General features: G+C 45.7%; 1 protein-coding gene and 1 long non-coding RNA gene across 2 annotated transcripts in view; both read right to left on the bottom strand.

The window, feature by feature from the left end:
• The window catches only part of LOC147664106 (uncharacterized), a 403,410-nt gene that overhangs the window by 27,679 nt on the left and 356,997 nt on the right, over positions 1 to 18,734 (bottom strand). The window lies entirely within an intron of this gene.
• Positions 1 to 18,734, bottom strand: part of LOC147664109 (uncharacterized) — a 45,086-nt gene that overhangs the window by 22,041 nt on the left and 4,311 nt on the right. The gene's annotated exons all lie outside the window — the stretch shown is intronic.

Here is an 18,734-nt window from a genome sequence, read left to right as displayed (position 1 = left end):
ACACCTCAATTTAGAACCTATATAAACTGATAACAGAAAAGCTTATGCACCTTGTTTTCAATGTGCATTATCAGAGAAGAGGAATTGCCGCATGCACGGGAGGATTTACAACGAGTGTGCCATGACGGTGCACCAGGTTCAGTTTTCCGTAGTCATGTATTCCAATGGGATCTGGGAAGTGCAGTCTTTTTGTAACTGTGTTTAACTTGGATGCTAATAAAGCAAGGGATGAAATGCATAATAATTGAGACCTTCTGAATCTTTACACTTAGGAATTCTGAGCATGCATACAACACATAATGTGAAGTGCACACTTAGATTAGAACAAACAGATGACAGACAAGAAAAGAAGTGGAGAAGAGCAAAAGGAAGAGAAAGAAGCTCATTAAACGCGGCATGAAGCAAGGCCGTCCCCTTTCACACATACTCTTCCTGATAGCCCCAGAGACCCTCACATTCACCCTATACTGCTCAGAAGGCATTTGGGGAACTGAAACCAAAGCCGGCAACCTGGAAATTATGCTGTAAGCAGACGACATACTCCTGACTTTAGCCTCTCCAGAACGTTTGTTGTCAGCACCGATGTTCACCATATCAGATTTTAAAGCGTTTTCCAGGTACACAATGAACTGGACCAAAATTTGGGAAACAGAGACAAGTTACATTAATGACGCAACAGGGCATAACATAGTCAAATCCAATTCTCCAGCATCTTGCCTCCCACTATGAGTCGAGAACACAAACCGGGGAGACTGGTTTAAAACATGGATTCCAGACAGAGAGCTATACCCGTGCTTTAATATAGAGAGGACTCACAGGACGCAGGCCCCAAGTCAGCCTAAGTCATCATCACCTGGAGGAAAGTACCGTTTTGGGATGGTTACCCCCAATCTTTTTGCTCCAGATACTGCTGGTTAGGACTCAAAGTGCACTGGAGCAGGCTGAAATTGCTATATGTGAATTGGCATCCCCAATTGGCAATGACTTTAACACCCTTAGAAGTCCCTAGTACATGGTATCAATGGTACCCAGGGCATGGGTGTTAAAGTAGTCACGAGGGCCTGAAGCACTGTTTATGCCACCCTGAGTAGCCCAAGTAAACTACTCACAGGAGGACGGCCAATGCAGACTGCAGAAGAGGGTAAACTGCTTGATCTCGACTCTGCCTTCACCATGTGTGGTAAAGTCAAACACTATTTTTAATATATATCAGTCACCCCTAAAGAAGGCCTCCTGAGGCAGACAAGTGGCTTGGCTTGCTTTGGCCCGAGGATCCGAGTAAACTCCAAGCAGAGCTAAAGCCAGGCGTCCTTCACTGGCTCGCCCACCTCTATAAAATAACGTTATGTTATGTTAAGGATATTTATAGAGCGCATGGCTACCAGAAGGCGTCCTTGTGCTAGCAGAGATTTATGGCAGGCCACACCAGCTTAGTCGGTGGTTTTTTGGAATAACCATGTTTTCAGACGTTTACAGAAGGAAAGGGGGTTGGGTTCTGAACGTAACTGGGGGCCCCGGGGGGGCGGGGGGGAGAAGCTAGGTAGAGAATGGATAATCAGAGGCATCTGTTAGGACAGTAGGGGGAGATGATGGATCGGAGGATGGGGGGCCTTTTTTCCAGAAAGATTTATGAGCAATACATTGGGGCTTGAATGTTATTCTTTCCACAATCAGGAGCCAGTGCAAGGTTTTCAGGGCAGGTCTTGCAGAGTGGCTGTTGCAGATCTTAAGAAGCATGTGTGCTGCACAGTTCTGAATAACTTGCAGTTTGTTTGTTGTCACCCCTGGAACTCCTAGATACATTTTTGTAGTCGAGGCGGGAGAGGATCAAGACCTGGACCATGAGTTTCCTTGCTGAGAGGGGGAGGAGCGGGAAGACTTTAAGGAGCATCTGTAGGATGCCATAGCAGGATGCGGCCAGTTTCGTCGCCTGATAATAAATTGTCAGTGACCGATCTAGCCACATGTCGGGACTTTTGATCTGATTTTTGGGCGTGGGTGGAGAGCCGAGACAGTTTGGCCATGCTAAACCGATATCAAATGTGGGTGACTTACCCAGCAGCATAAGCTCCGTTTTATTTCCATCCAATTTAAGGAAGGAGGGTTCCATCTATTTGGGAACTCTCTCCAGGCAGGAGTTTTCTGGATGATTTAAGGCCACAACTAATTGGGTGTCATCGTCGTAGGTGACAATTTCTATCTCAAAAGGGACAACAATCTTTGCCAGGAAGCTCATATAGATATTAAACAGCATCAAGCTCAGAAACTAGCCCTGAGGAACACTGCAGTCAAGTGGGATCCGGTTTGAAATGTTACCCCCTTCAAAGGCTTGGAAGGTTCTATTCTCGAGAAGAGATTGCAGCCAGGTGATAACACTGCCTGATAGTCCTACATTCCTCAGTCTATGGATCAGGATGTCATAGTTAACAGTGTCAAAAGCGGCGCTGAGGTCCAAAAGGATGATAGCTGTCGATTACCCTTTGTCGATAATCATTTTGGGCTTTTCAACAGAGCCAGTAGCGCGGTTTCAGTCCCATGTTGGCGGCAGAACACGGTTTGCAAGGAGTGAAGTATGTTGTGAGATTCGAAGAAGGTGGAAATAGCTGAATCAACATGCTTTTCTAGCATTTTACTGAACCCAGGAAGGAGGGAAGTAGGGCGGTAATTCCCAAGGACGTCGCGGTCAGCGTTGGGTTTCTTCAGTAGCGCCTTCACCAGGGCGTGTTTCCAAAGTGGCGGTACTAGTCCGGTCAAAATGGAGGAGTTAATCATCTTTAGTAACACCGGGAGGACTACTTCCTCAGCCTTGCTTAGGAATTGAGGGGCTGCCCGGTCACAGGGAGAGATGGATTTTACTAAGGCACAGATGTTCAATAGGGTGTCCATAACCATAAAGGGAATTTCCTTGAGAGCATGCTCATCGGGCACGGAGTTCTCCATGGAAAGCGGATTAACAGTGGAGACCGGAGGGGGAAAGAAATTGTAGATATCCTTGATTTTATAGGAGAAGAACTCTGAAAGAGCATCACACCATGCGTGCGAGCCCTCAAGGGGGGCATCCCTCATCGGTAGCTTTAGGAGATGCTTAGCAATTAAAAAAAATTTGTGTGAGGAGTTTGAAACAGAGTTAATTCTTTCCTCATAGTAGGATGCTTGTGCATCCTTCACTTTGGTTTGATACATTTTTATGGAGTCCCTGTATTTCAGTTTACCTGTTGCATCGTAGTTTCTTCTCCATTTCCTCTCAAGTCTTTTTCAGGTTTGTTTGTACTCATGCAGCTTGGGGAAGTTCCACGGAGCGGGGTTATTCCTAGTTTTTTATGAATGTGTTTCCTAGTTATGACTAGGTCCAGGGAGGAATCGATCCAATGGTTAAATTTGTTATTCGGGACAGGAATCTAAAGAAGGTATGGAGTTTTCCAGAGCTGAATTCCAAGAGTTCAACGGAAGGTTCCTTACAATTGGAAAAAATGGGGTCTAGGAGGTGCCCTTTTTCATGGGTGGGGCTAGTAACACTTTGGTTCATCTGGATACCTTGGAGATTCTGGATTAGTTCAGTCACTACTGGGTCCGAGGGATCGTCAAAATGCAAGTTGAGATCCCCTAGTACAGTGAAATTGGAGGGGGAGCTTGCCATGTTGGAGACAATTTGTGGTAAAACTTTGAACAATTGTCCATGGGGTCAAGGGAGGTGGAAAATCAGAATACTCGAAAAGGTGTGGGTGAGGGAAAGCGTGATGGAGAAAGAACATTTTTCACAATCCGGTAGGATGTTGGAGACGATGTGACATTTACAACCCTCTTTTAAAATAATGGCAATGCCTCCTCCCCTCCCCTGTTACCGGTCACTCCTCAGGACGTAGTATCCCGGTATGAGACATTGGGAGTTCAATCCATTGACTCCAGTCTAAGAACGAGAGTTCAATCCATGGACTCATCATTACAAGGATCCTATGCCTGTGACCCTATAATCAACAAACTGAGCTCCCTACCGGCAGTTCTAGAACAGATAATCAGTATTAAACAAGCATTAGAAATGCAATAGGTCTCGCATTAGAAAAGTTGGAGCTATTGGTCTTGTAAATGACAAATATTTTATTTATGTGTTGGTTTTTAAAATAGCTAAATTGATAGCTTTGTCATTTACAATGCCAATAGTTATAACTTTCGCGAATGTGACACCTATAGCATTTGTAATGCAACATGTTTTGTATTTACGTGACTTAGATGGCAGCTCTGGCCGTTAGGCCACATCTCTAGAGAGATGTACGAAGTACTGAGGAAGACAAGATAAACTGCACTTCAATAATGATGTCGAAATTAAGTTAGTACCTCTTTGATCGTTTTACTGCAAAATTGTGAAAATTATGAGACTCTAGTTCAGAACAGTTCGAATTTAGCTGTAGGACAAGGCAACCCAAGAAGTGTCAGTGCAAAGTGTTGGAAGTAACTGTGGCCAAGCATCTACTGTAAACAGAGGCCACGTTGTCAGTAAACTTGGGAAAATATGTAGCCTGGCCCAACATTAAAAGTGTTTCAGTCACTGGGTGTAGGCAATTAAAAAAAACAAGTTAAAAAATAAGGAGACACGGCCTGGCGGCAGTGAAACTGAAAGCACGGCCGGTCGGCCGTAAAAGCCTTTGATGCAGCAGGGGGCGAAGCGGGAAGAGCTGCTGGCGGCACCCAGCTGGACAACAGAAAAGGAGACACGGCCTGGCAGCCGTGAAACTGAAAGCACGGCCGGCCGGCCGTGAAAGCCTTTGATGCAGCATGGGGTGGAGTGGGAAGAGCTGCTGGCGGCACCAAGCTGGGCAACAGATGGCTGGCGATTTGATGCTGTGCACGCGCATTTTAACTCATTGCGCTTGCGCATTGAGCTAAAAGCGCACATGCACTGCATCAAATCGCCAGTCTAGTTAAACTCTTTTTAAGCCCCTATAGTCTCGCAAGCTCAATGCGCATGCTCATTGACAGGCGAGACCTAAAAAGTCAATCTAGCTAACACTGCATCTACCATCGCTAAGCAAAAAGAACACTTCAGACCCATCACAAAGCGACATGGGTCACTTACAGAGACACAGCAACCAATGGAAACACTAAGCGACTTACAAAGACAACTGGAAATAAGGTCAGCACTGCCAGAGATCCCGCAAATCACCCCAGAAAGTAAATATGGTAGAGCACAAAACTCACTGACTCGTCTTCAACCGTGCATGGTCACTCCAAACATGCCGCTTTGTAAATTAACGATAAGCGACTACACGGTCTTGAGCACCTTCGCTTTGGCCGTTGTCTTTTTTAGATTGCGGTCACAGAAGTCTACATTTGGGTACGGCTTCCGGTTAGTCCCTTTTCTACTTCCTTTAACCCCTTGGGCGTGGCCGCGATTCTGCGCCTGTGCGGTGTTTTTCGAAGTGGGCGTGTTTATGACGGCCCCCAGCCGTCATCAGCACACGAGCCCCGTGATGCATGACAGCATTGAAGGGGTTAATTACGTTGGAAATACAGCCGTGAAACTAACTGTCCTGCATGCCAGTGCATACAGACACATTGATTTAGCCGGTTCGTAATGGAACTGTAAGAGACTACGTGGTTAGTTTCTTTAGTTTACTTTATCCCCATAATGACAAGTTCGGATCGCTTCAGCTCTGGGCAGTTTGATTTTCTTTTTTTATCACAAACGGAAAACTTTAAGCTACCGCACTTTGGTTCCACACTTTGCTTAAATTTCACATTTATATTCTCCTGAACACCTTTGATCTGGGCTGTTTTGAGCATGTGCACTAATGTGTTTATGCCTCATTTACGTTGCACTTAAATAATGTGATGTAGGCGTCCAGTGCTGATTCCTTGCCCATATGTTCCCATGCTCATACTTTGGTGGTGATATGATGATGCAGGGATGTCTTCCTTCTAGACCTTGTGTGTAGGTCCCATGCGATTAGTGTGCATTTACGCCTAGGGAGGAGCCTCATGATTTATGCAAATGTGTGGAGGCCCTTGCACTGATGGTCGTTGTGCATAATATGCCCCTAACGTTCACATGTTTATGCCCACAGGTGTATGCCGATTGATAATGCTTTATGTTTATGGCAATGTTGCTAAGGATAGGCATAATGGACTTATGATAATGCTGAGGTGTTATGCTGATAATGTTTTTCCCCTAAGGCTAAAGCTGATGGACTCTACATCTATTCCTTAGACTTATCTGATTGGCCCTGCCTAGTAAATAGTCACATGTGAATTATTACCTAGTGCCAGCTGGCACAGTTTATCTGCACCTGTGATTCCCTTCTGATGTGTTCATTCGACAATACACATACTGTTTTCCACCTAACCTGGTGAGGAGTCTTTTTGTAGTGTGCCTTGTGTGTCGCCTGTGTGTGCTGCGCGGATGCTTTATACATTAGGTTCCATCTACAAGAGCGTGCCACAATCCACAGATTCATTTTGCATCTCTTTAACTACCAGGACCGCGACTACATTATGCATGTCGCCAGGTCCATGGGCCCCAGGCAAATTGCCCAAGGCTGAGTGACCATCTATCCAGACTACACTACAGAAGCACAGAGACTGAGAGGTTCATTCTTGCTGGTCAAACTGGCCTGGAATGTTCTCTTATGTACATGGCTACATTGCTCCTGGTGGACTCTGAAGCCATGCTATTTTTCACAAAACCACCGGATGCCCAAGGCTGGCTGGAGACTAAAGAGGTGTAGCCAGCGCCTACATTCAACTGAATACAGGCTAGAAACCTCCAGATCACAAAGGAGTGAGCACAGGAGCAGGCCCTCCAGCGAACAGGCGGTTCAACAACGCACTGTTAACATTGGAAAATACGACATCAATGCACGTCATGATACATGTACGTAAAATAAGAAAGTCGCGTCACCACCACTCTCTTGGGCAGAGATACAAAGGGAAACACGTTTATCGCATGTAAGCGCAGAGAGTTTTAACTTGAAAGAAGGTTGGGCACTTTGTCCAATCATAATCTCAGGGATCACACCTGCGGGTTCCCGGAAGTCTTTAGGACTCAGTAGCTCTTCTTATAATGTTAATAAATAAAACTAGTCAAGGGGGAAGTGGTGCCAAATAGAAACTGGACACCTCATTGGGTCTGTCCCCTGCTACTGTGTTTCCAGTTCAAACACCTCTTAGCCAATAAAATAAAATGAAACCCGCCAGGTAATTCTTAACCAGGCATGCGTAGAATTGCACAATCGTAAATGCAGCGCACGCGTGGCTTGCCTTCTCAGTTTGTGAATGGCCACCAGCTTGCGAGTATATGAGCATTCACAAACTCAAATCGGACCTTTCCCTGCGCTGGAAATGGTTAATTCTACTGCAGAAAAGGATGAAGAAACTCTCAGTGGCCTGGAAACCTGGCGGTGGCATCGAAGGGGCATATCATGGGAAAATGGAGAAATAACAATGGGCACAACATTTCCTCAACAATTAACTAACTAAAACCGACAATGACCATATATGGCCATAAGGAAACCTTAGTCATGCAATTAACTCCAACCCGGGAAAAGGTATAAAACCCCAGTTTCAAAATTACTTCTGGCATTATCACCGGAGCCACGTAGGGATCGATCAGGAGGTATTTCCTCGTAGAAATCGTGAGTAGAAAGGTCTGATGATTGTGAGCACTGCCACCACTACATGAATGTAAGTTAAACCAAGACCTGAATATGCCTTTCTTTCTCAAACAGGTGCTAGTTAGCACACCAGATCCTGACGTTTTGGCTCATGAGGTTTATCTACAACTCCAAAACAGTATGTTTTAAATATGTAATGGCATGAAATTGACATTTTTCCTCCTCACTTTACAGGGATATAACACAAACTTTGTCCTTTCCCTCTTTACCAACAATAGTGTTACGACCAGGAAATGATTTGAAAACATCTGATCAAAAATTTCCTCATTAAGTGTGTGTGCTCTATGTTGTGTGTCAGTGAGTCTAGTGTGTTTTTGGTAAAATATTTTTATCCCACTATAAGCACTGGAATACAGCTATAGTATGTCACCTGTAACCACTGGATATTTTACCTATGGATATGGAGAGGGAGACCACCCCAAAAAAATGTTTTGTCTTCTTTCCTTTACAGGTTGATCAATAGACAACGTCTTTTTTTTAGGTACATTACTTTTACCTGCACTGTAATTTTTCCTCACTTTTATTAGAAAATTCTGGTATTAGTTAGAGAAACGTGAGTAAGGTGGTGATTTGTGCACCCCGTTCTGAAGAAGGTGCTTCTGGCACCGAAACATGTTGACACACACAAAAAGAAGGTAACACACATTGTCAGCGTAGTGACCTCCCACCCTCATTTTTAACAGCACCAGCCCGGGGGCTTATTAAATAATTTTTAGTCACCCCACTAGCCAGGTTCTTTTTAACTATCACTATTTCCCAAACCCCACAATACACTCACATTTATTCAGAATACCCCCTCACCAACACCACACATAGTCTAACAAGTGCTCCCACGTCTCCGTAGGTCGCAGCACGCCGTACCCCGTAGAGGGGTACGATGACCCCGATGATGAAGCATGACACGCCCGAGGCAAAACAGCAGGAGCCGTTGAGAGGGTGAGTGGCTCGGACGGGGCCACAGCTGGTGCAGAGATAAGCAGGACACCCGGGACCCTGCGAGGGGAAATTGAGGAACAGCGAGAGGGCCACACTGAAAGACGCCCAGCCGGGTAGCGGCGGAGGAACAAGGCTGAGGAGGCCGCAGGCAGTGGGAGAGCACCTGGGGGAAACTCACAACACCCGGCGGTGGGAAGAGACCGGCCGGCGGGGTGCCCGGACGCTGACAACCCAAAGAACCATGGGGAAAAAGGAGACTCTGCCGAAAGGACCCAAACAAGGCCCGATGGACAACTTTGCGGCACCGCGCCAGGGGCGGAAGGTCAACCCGCGCCCTCGAACACGCGTTCAGACACTGAGCTACTGATGGCGGCAATTCAGGCCTCCCGCACAGACATTCAGGAGTCCAGGGCGGCACTGGAGGTCAAAATCGGCGAGGTGGGCTCGTAAGTGACACTCTTACGACAGGACTTCCGCAATCTATCTGACAGGGTCACCGCTGCGGAGGCTCGAGTGGGGGAAGCCGAGGATTCGATCACAACTCTTCGAAGAGACATGGCGGAACTGCAGGCCACGAATCGCCAGCTCACCTGGAAGGTGGACGCCGCCGAAAATAGGGCCCGGCGCAACACCCTACGCTTTGTAGGCTTCAGAGAAGGAATTGAAAAGAACGACATGGTATCCTTCCTTCATGCGTGGCTACGAGAAACATTCCCCCTGGCGCAATTCTCACCATGCTTCATAATAGAGAGGGCACACAAAGCACTCCTCGCGAAACCGCCTGAGGGAGCAAAACCGCGTCCGATCATTGCACGTTTTTTGAACTTTGCAGACAGAGATTTGATACTGAGGGAGGCGAGGAAGATGGGGGAGATTCGTCTGGAAAACTCGCATGTTATGATCTTCCCGGACTATAGTCAGGAGGTGCAAAAGCAGAGGCGATCCTTCGACTCAGTAAAGGCTAAAGTCAGAGACTTAAAAATTCCGTACATGTTACTGTTCCCTGCGAAGCTTAAGGTGATATTCAATGAGCGGACACTCTATTTCGTACACCCGGAAGACGCTTGGCAATGGCTGGAGGAGCATCCGATCCTCAACAGCAGGGAGAGTGATGTGCTAGATAGGTCACGGAAAAATGCGACACACTGGGAACATACGAAACCTCAATGACTGAAATCCAGGCGATCTAAGAGGCAAACCCCAGCGACGCCATACAGAAGCCGCGGTACAGGACAGGCAAGGAAAGGGCGCTCCGCTTCTCCAAGAGGTGCAGCTGCATCCGGGTCGAGAGACGCGGCGTTGCGCACCACTGCACGGTCGGAAGGCGAGGAGGAGGAGACACTGGACAGCCACTCATCCGGCGGAGAGGGAGAGGAGGATGACGGACAATCAGACCATCCGCTGGTGAAGGAGATACGGGTCATGGAACATGACCTATCAGGACAGCACAGTGCCCCCGAATCTGAAATTCCAGACTCCAAATCCTGACGGAAGAGAGACTGCTGCACAAACTACGTTCTGAGTCTGGAGCCATGGGGAGTTAGGTGAAATATTGTCCATTTGGAGGACTGGGAGGTCTGGAGTGGCAGCTTGCCAAAAGGAAGCACGCAAGTTAACACGCCCACTTTATTGTGCTTTGCTTGACACATAGATAGGGTTGTTGGGTGTTTACTAGGGTGGGTTGGCGGGTGGGCGACAGGCCTACTCCTTGGGAAAGCTATGTCCTGTGTAAGGACACATCTGGAAGGAGAGGGAGGTGGGGTGGGGGAGGGGGATGCTCAAGTTGGTGGGGATGCAGGGGGGAGGGCATTACAGTTATTTGTATTTCAAATTTGTTGGGGCAGGGTACGGGGAGGGACTCAGGTGGGAACACTGAAGACTCGGGTAGAAAATCACTTCAGCAATTTATGTCTTCGCAACACTGCCAACCGTAAGTGTTGGGTCACACATGGTCACTGCACTCTTCCATGGCCGGTACCGTAGAAGCATCACACGTGGCTGGCAAGAGGTTGAACATACTGACGTGGAATGTCAATGGGTTGGGGTCGAAAATCAAGAGAGGGCTGGTAAACGCATACATTAAAAAGACTGACCCCGACATCATTTTTCTGAAAGAGACGCATCTTGGGGGTACTCAGTGTTCCTTTGTTGCTAGGGGCAAATATAGGATGTTGGTCCATGCGGGTTACACTTCAGACTCCAGGGGAGTGGCAGTCATGATTAAAAAACCCCAACCTTTCGCCATCACACATACGTGGCTTGACCCACAGGGTACCTATGCGGGAGTTCAGGGCAACTGGAATAGGCACACGTATACCTTGATCTCTGTTTATGCACCACCTAAGCTGCAGTCGCGCACAAATGCCTCAGTCGCGAACATCCTCTTAGACACAGCAGACACGATACAGGTGGTGGGAGGGGACTTTAATGATGTCATGGACGTTGCCCTCGACAGATCAGGCACCATAGTTGACGGCGGACATAGGACGGCATTGTTTGATCTGATGTCCTCCTTGGGGCTGACGGACGCATGGCGGTGACTTCACCCGACGCAGCGCGCCTACTCCACCTACTAAGGGGCGCATCGGACGTTCTCCCGTCTTGATTATGTTTTCATGCACAGGCAATGGCTGGAAGTAGGGGATGTAGCTGACTACAGAGCCAGGGGCATCTCTGACCACTCACCTTTGTATGTTAGAGTAGGGCGTGACAGAGCTGAGGATGCGGGGTACTGACGACTCGCGGCCTGGGACCTCCAGAACGCAAAAATACTGAAAGATGTGAGGACAGACATAAAGATATACCTCAAGGACATTGTCAAAAATCACATTATGGGAGGCCCTGAAACCAGTCATGCGCGATAGGATTAGGCTTCGACTAGAGGAAGACAGACGGCGACTTCAGGCAGAGGCAGCAGCCCTGGAACAGTCTATTCTAAAATAGGAAGGCGAATACCTAGCCCATAAGTCCGAAAACTCCCTGCGGCGGTTACTTGACGTTCAGAAGCAATATCGGGAATTGGTGACTAACGAAGCCAAGACCTAATCACAAGCGACCTACACAGATTGTATGACGTGGGGGATAAGTCAGGGAAATTACTGGCATGGCTCAGCAAGAAGGAGAGAGCAGAGAGGTGGATAGATGGCATAGCCACGATGGGAGGTAATGCGGTCAAAACTGACGTAGAAATAGCGGAGGCTTTTGCTACCCACTATGAAACCTTATACAAAGCGCGCGACCTGGCGACTTACGAGGAGGCCCTTCAGTATCTGGACAACACCACCTTGCCGGTCCTTCCACCGGAAGAAGTGGACACATTAGAAGCTGACATAACGTTAGAAGACATCACGACCGCTATTGCCAGACTCCGACCGGGTAAAACACCGGGCCCGAATGGATTCCCGGCAGAACTCTTTAAATGCACATCAGACCTGCTGACCCCCCACCTTCGGGGCCTCCTAGTAGACGCCCTTGAGATCGGAGAACTCCCTCCGGATCTTACTATGGCCACAATTATACCATTAATCAAGGAGGGTAAGCCACGAACTGAATGTGCCTCCTACCGGCCGATATCTCTACTCAACACGGAAGTAAAAGTGCTGGCGACCATCCTAGCGGTTCGCTTGAGGGCGGTCATAACAGGTCTGGTACATATGGACCAGTCAGGTTTCCTACCTGACAGGGCAACGAAGCTAAATCTCCGCAGAACTCATAACTGGCTCCAGGAGGTAAAGGAGAGGGAAGACCCACACTGGTTCCTCTCCCTGGACGCTGAAAAAGCGTTCGATGCGGTACATTGGCCCTTTCTGTTTGCAGTGCTCCGGAGATTTGGATTCGGTCCAAAGTTAACGGCGTGGATCAGACTACTCTATACCGGCCCAAGGGCTAGGGTGAGGGTTAATGGAACGCTCTCCCGAATATTTCCTATCCAGAGAGGTACTAGGCAAGGATGCCCCCTGTCCCCACTTCTCTTTACACTTGTAATAGAAGCCCTAGTGGACAGGGTCAGACACAATGCAAATATGCACGGCTTCACTGATGGGGCGACGACGCTCCCCCCCGAAAAGATTTCGCTTTACGCGGATGACGCCCTGCTCTATATAACAGAGCCCGAGACGACCGTACCGGAGCTCTTCCGAGAATTGGAACAATATGGGGAGATGGCGGGCCACAAAATAAATTGGCACAAATCAGTACTATACGACCCGAAGGGGAGAAATCAGTGGGGGAGTTTACCAGGGGAACTGACGACGACAGCAGAAGGGTTCCAGTACCTGGGGGTTTATATTACGACGAACATCCCTCTCTCGTTCCAAAAAAACGTGGAGCGTATCATCGTGAACGCGGTGGCGGATATGGACCGTTGGAGACGGCTCCCTTTAACACTCCTGGGCAGGGCAGCCATGTATAAAATGGTTGTCCTACCGAAATTTCTATACGCCCTCCAAAACGAGTACTATCCGCTGCCAACTACGGTCTTCTCCAGGATCCATGCAGAATTGCGATCTTTCCTCTGGCTCGGGAAACAGGCGAGGGTGGCCCTGGCCACACTACAAAGACACCAGTACAACGGGGGAATCTCGCTTCCCAATTTGGAAGCCTACTACTGGGTGGAACATCTGACTCCAATCAATGATTGGCTCCATGCGGCGGCGGACCACCCGACATATTCCCTGGAAAGAGCTAAACTGGCGCCCAGAAATATACTGCAGTATCTCTATGGGGATGCGAGGAGAGCCCACCTTCTCCCTGCTACATCCATAACGCTAAGGGCCTGGACGAAAGCTACAAAACGCATGGGGTGGGAACACAAACCTACAAGGCAGACACCACTGTGGTATTGTCGCTGGCTACATGAGTTACATAAACTACGTGGATTCCAGAGATGGGACGACATTGGCATTTCTACTATTGGAGATGTAATAGCCAAGGGGGAACTAAAGTCGTTCAGGGCCCTCCAAATGGAGTTCGGGTTGCACACCACGCAACATTTCAAATAGGTACTGCTGCGCCATGCCTGGCAGACCCAGAATATCTTGCTGCTTGATATTCCCGAGTATGCACCACTGGAGGGGAGACTGCTCCAGGAACACATGGTTGGACAGGCGGTGTCCCTCACATATAAAACACTGACGAACCATATGTTGGATGACTTAACAAAACTTAGACAGGTATGGGAGGCGGAGGTAGGGGAGATGGAAGACCTGGACTGGGAGATAATCTTGACACACCCCCGGGATTCCGGGAAGTGGCCATCAAGTCCAGGCTGCGACTGATCCAATTTAACTTTCTCCCCAGAACATACTTCGACAGGGTACATCTATACAAAATGGGGAGAATAGAGGGACCATGATGCCTTAGGTGCCGGCGGGAGGACAGTATGGACCTGTTCTGTCATACAGAGGTACTGGTCGCAGATCTTTCAGGAACTTGAAGAAGTCCTCGGGCTCCCATCCCTATAGACCCTAAGTTGGCGCTGCTTGGTATGTCGACCGAAGTAGACCTGACCCGCCCACTACTCATTTTCCTGGTCCTGGCATTAGTAGTTGCCAAGTGGGACATTGCAAAACATTGGGGAGCGCCAGAATCCGCGGACCTAGAGGAGTGAAGGAGAGGTTTAGACCTGTAAATGGCAGCGGAGAGGGTCACGTACAAGGCGAGAGGTTGTCCCCGGAAATTCAGGAAAGTTTGGTCTAAATGGAGACACTATCATGGATTGGATGGGGGGTTGTAGTGGGATGTGAGAGGGTAGAGGGATTGCGTCACTGCTTTTGTCCGGTTGGGGTATAGGAGGGACTGAATGGACATGCTTTCAACCGCATCGAGGAGTAGAGGGTCACTGATCATAACAAGCTCCGAACAAATGTATGTACCTGGCTGATGGTGGGAGGGAGAGGGAGGGAGAGTATGCGAAAATCATACGTTTCTGTAAACTGCTTGTATATTGCTGAATTCTATCTTGAGTTTTTTAACGTTTGACCGCCGTGGGTTGAAGGAGGGGGGAGGGAAGGGGACAGTTTCAATACTTACAACAAAAAAGAAAAAGTGGAAACTTGGGTAGCCTAAGACTGATCATGGCTGGCAACCTTGGGAGTAACTGAGACACCGACGACGCGCACCGCCCGACTTCCGGGGTGTGGGCTGAATGGCCGTATATCTTTCAGGGTGCGAGGTAATAATAGCTACTGTACACAGAGTTTCGCTGACAGATTGTATAATGGCCCCTTGTGTATCTGCAATAAAAATAAATTTAAAAAAAAGAAAGAATGATAATGTTCTAACAGCATTAAGAAGGTTTCAGATTGAAAATAATGTTTTGTAGGGGACGTTATATGTATGATGTTAAAGTATAGCATTTAAATTAACGTGATGAATAAAATGTGATTTTATCAAAAAAAGAATAGAATTTAATTCTGTATATCTTTATAGGGAAAAGACCAATAACCCTGTCAGAGACAGACAAAACGTACTTGTCTTGAAAAAGATGGTGTAAAATTTTCAAGCCATTGAAACGCGTCGACGCATTCACCTGTACCATCCCATTAAGCAACATTTCTGTCAATCATCAAATATTTGAAAGTGGATGACATTATGTGGCAGTGAAATATATGAGATGTACAAAGAGGAATGACAAATTTAAGTCATATAACATGTTCTGTCTTGTATAAATTATGCTGGTCATAATTGTATGATTGTTTTTATGTATTTTTATCTATGCTCTTACATTGTGGGGATTAAGAATTGCATATATTTCTAATGATTTTATGTTAAGATGTATTTTTAATACATTTTGAAATCATTTATTTATTTACGTTGTTATATTATATTGTTGTATGTTGATTGTGTATATATATATCACGGTCCAGGGAAACTCTGCTCTCTACTGGTTTAATTACCCTATTTCTCTTGACATTCCCAAGGGGTACCTCTCTCACTCTAAATCTCCATATACTTGTATGCAGAATCCGAATTAGGACTTTGGGACACAGTTACTAATATTACTGGGGAAGACGACGCCACGTACAGCGTTCTGCCTTCTCCCACATCGACTTACTACGAGCCTTCTGAGACACACGCAAGGTATCTATACGAGCAGTTTTGTGCGTAGATTTACCTAATATATGGATTACCATGGGTTACAGTGGTTTATATTACTAAACGCAGTATAAGACTTAAGCTTGTATAATAATAATGCATGCCAAGTTTAGAACTGATAGATATTTCCCATGATAATCTGGTACAACAGATGAGATATCTATAATTTTAATAATACAGACAGGTTTAGTCTGTAAAATGGGATCAGCACAGCGATTCCATAACTAATAGTTGTGACGGAATCCACTGCCGTTTTTAGTTTTTAAGGATAAGATGATACACAATAGGTTGGAGATTGATTTGGAGGAGTCGGTAATGGATGAGTAATATGGTGCTCGATGGAAATGTTATGAAGACTGGAAATAATGGACAGGTATGATTCTGTTTCAGAATTTCTGAGCATACGACATAAGATACCTACATCCTCACCCAGGCCGACAATTGGCCGGGACGGAATTACAATCGGTCAGAAGGTAGTCTCTTTTGGTGACATTTTGATTATATGTCAACTAGTAAGGAGTGATTACGTTTTCTGATGTTTGCCCGAATACTCATATTGGTCTTATGAATTACAGGCCAGCTGATCTCGATTCCAGTATCTCAGGTATGCCAATCCTGGGGTATACACTGTAAGCGCTACAGATAGCATGAAGAATATAGACACTATATACAGGAGATATGACCCCTAATATTATTTGCATAATACCCCTACCACTGGGACACACAGGGAATAGAGAAATAAATTATCTCAATTTTGAATGCAACACAACCAAAATTGTGCCGTATTTCTGTCTCACTAAGCTCACACTTTTGGGGTGCTTATCCTCTACCTTAAAAGGGGACTGAGGGACTGTGTACACATATGCATAGATCTTAATGCAAAACATATGTGTGATGTTGTTACATCGCATTGTATATATGTTTTACAGCCCTGACGAAGTCGCGGATGAACTACCCAGGCAGAAACGAAACACGTGTTGGCAACAACTACTGGAATAAAGAAAAGAAAATATGAATACAGAGATTGTTTACTGCTATTTTTTGTTTATATATATGAACAAAACGGAATAAGGGTTTATGTGTGCTAGGACATTGTAACAAAATTTGTACAGTTCTCACGTGGAGTACTGAATGATGAGGTCAAGGATGAGGACCCCCGCCCCAAGCACCATAACACACTAAATAGTATAGAACAGATACACCGATAATCAAGTGAGGCGCCGCTATCACTAGACTATACTCATCATCCCGAGAAAGAATATAGCAGCCATGGTTGCTGCTTTTTTATTTTATGCAACTAACAACCATAGACAAAGCCAATAGTTCTGGCTTGTTACAAAAACACCTGATGGCAGTGGTACACAACAGCCAGCACCTCCGTAAAAGGTTGCCACAAAGTTAACAAGATGAAGCGGATTTTCTCCAGCGTGCTCAATACTAAGCACTGTGCCATCCACAGTGCTTATCTATATGTAGAAAATCTTCATATAGCAAAACAATAATCTGAATGACAGGGCACAGCTCAAACAAGTTATAAAGGGGACTCAAGTGGGTCCACAGCTCTGAGAACAATAGTAGCACAAGTCCAATTATATATATGTAACAGAAATATTTTATTCATAAGTCTTCTCAAATGTTGACACGTAGAGACAGAAACAAGAACAGCCGACACGTGTTGTGTCTTGGGACGACTTTTTCAAGGCTGTTTAACAGAAAAATACATTTCATTCATAACTTTTTAATAGTTATTCACAAAAAACGTTTTTGTATATAGAAAAATCTATTAAGTTTCTAATAAAAACATGCCTGTAGAAGAAACAAGAAGGGGTAGAAAGGAAGGTCTTAAAAGTGTTGGTTAAAAAAGGGAAACGAAGGGAAAATGTTGGAAATATCCAGTGAATCACAAAGACACCCAAGTACACAAATTGAAGCTCCAAGTGAAAGAAAGAAAAAGTTAATTAAAATGAAAAATAGACCCAATCTCCATATAGTACGCCAATTCCAAATCCAAGGATAATTGGTGAAGTGAAACAATTCCAGAGAGAAACATATAAGTAAATACCCAAGTTGAGAATGTTATAAATATCATATGAGGCACTTCTAAGCTTTTCAAAGGGTATTCTGATGAGGTAGTATGGCTGCCAAGCTAGAAGATGTTCTGCAAATATGTAGAATGTATACTAAAAATAAAATAAAGTCGAAAATCCACGAGTTATTCCTATACAATCTTCTTATATGTTTTACAACTAGCTCCTCAAAGTCCTGATTGATCTCGTCAAAACATAGATCCACATGACCTTTCATACCAGCTAAAAAATATATTTACTGGAAAGGTATATATGTGATGTAGTGTAGTAAAAAAAAAGAAATGTATATATATAAATATATATATATAATGTAACTAATGCAAGATACAATGAATGGTTTAACTCATGTGGGCTGCTTAGTAACAAGCCAAAACTTACTACATCCAATGAAGATTACTGGGCCCGCAGTCTAATAACCAGCAGTAAGATGGAGCATCCGAAATATGAGACCCCTCACAGCATAAATACCAGCAGCTAAAGAGATCAGTATAGGTGATAGTAAATGTAAAGTATCAAAAGATGACTTAAATCACCTATCTCTAAAAGCCAGCTATATAGTGACCCTAACAACCTCTCTTCCCAGCACTTACTTTAGAGAGGAGTATCTGTGGCCCAAGTAGTCGGTCAGAAATATTTTCTCTGTGTCGAGTGAACCTTCGTAGTAGTTATACGTAAGTAAAGAGTCCTGGAACGACTAGTAAGTAGAAACCAGAACATTGGTATGCAAACTATTGGACAACAGGTAGTGTGCTCTTGCACTTGCCCTAATCGTCAAACATCGAAAAGCCTGAAGAAGCCATCAGATACAGGGAACACTTACTCATAAATATTCAGAACGATCTTCCACTTCAATATTGGTGAGAGCGCCATGATAGCGAGCATAAACCACTTAGTAATGGTATGGTCAGAAAGCCTCCGGGTGTAGGCAGCTAAATGGAAAAACATTTAAATA

This window comes from Lissotriton vulgaris, unplaced genomic scaffold (genome assembly GCF_964263255.1).
Source record: "Lissotriton vulgaris unplaced genomic scaffold, aLisVul1.2 SCAFFOLD_1785, whole genome shotgun sequence".
Lineage (NCBI taxonomy): Eukaryota > Metazoa > Chordata > Amphibia > Caudata > Salamandridae > Lissotriton > Lissotriton vulgaris.
Note: the sequence above shows the minus strand (reverse complement) of the source record. Positions and strands in the feature narration are given on the sequence as shown.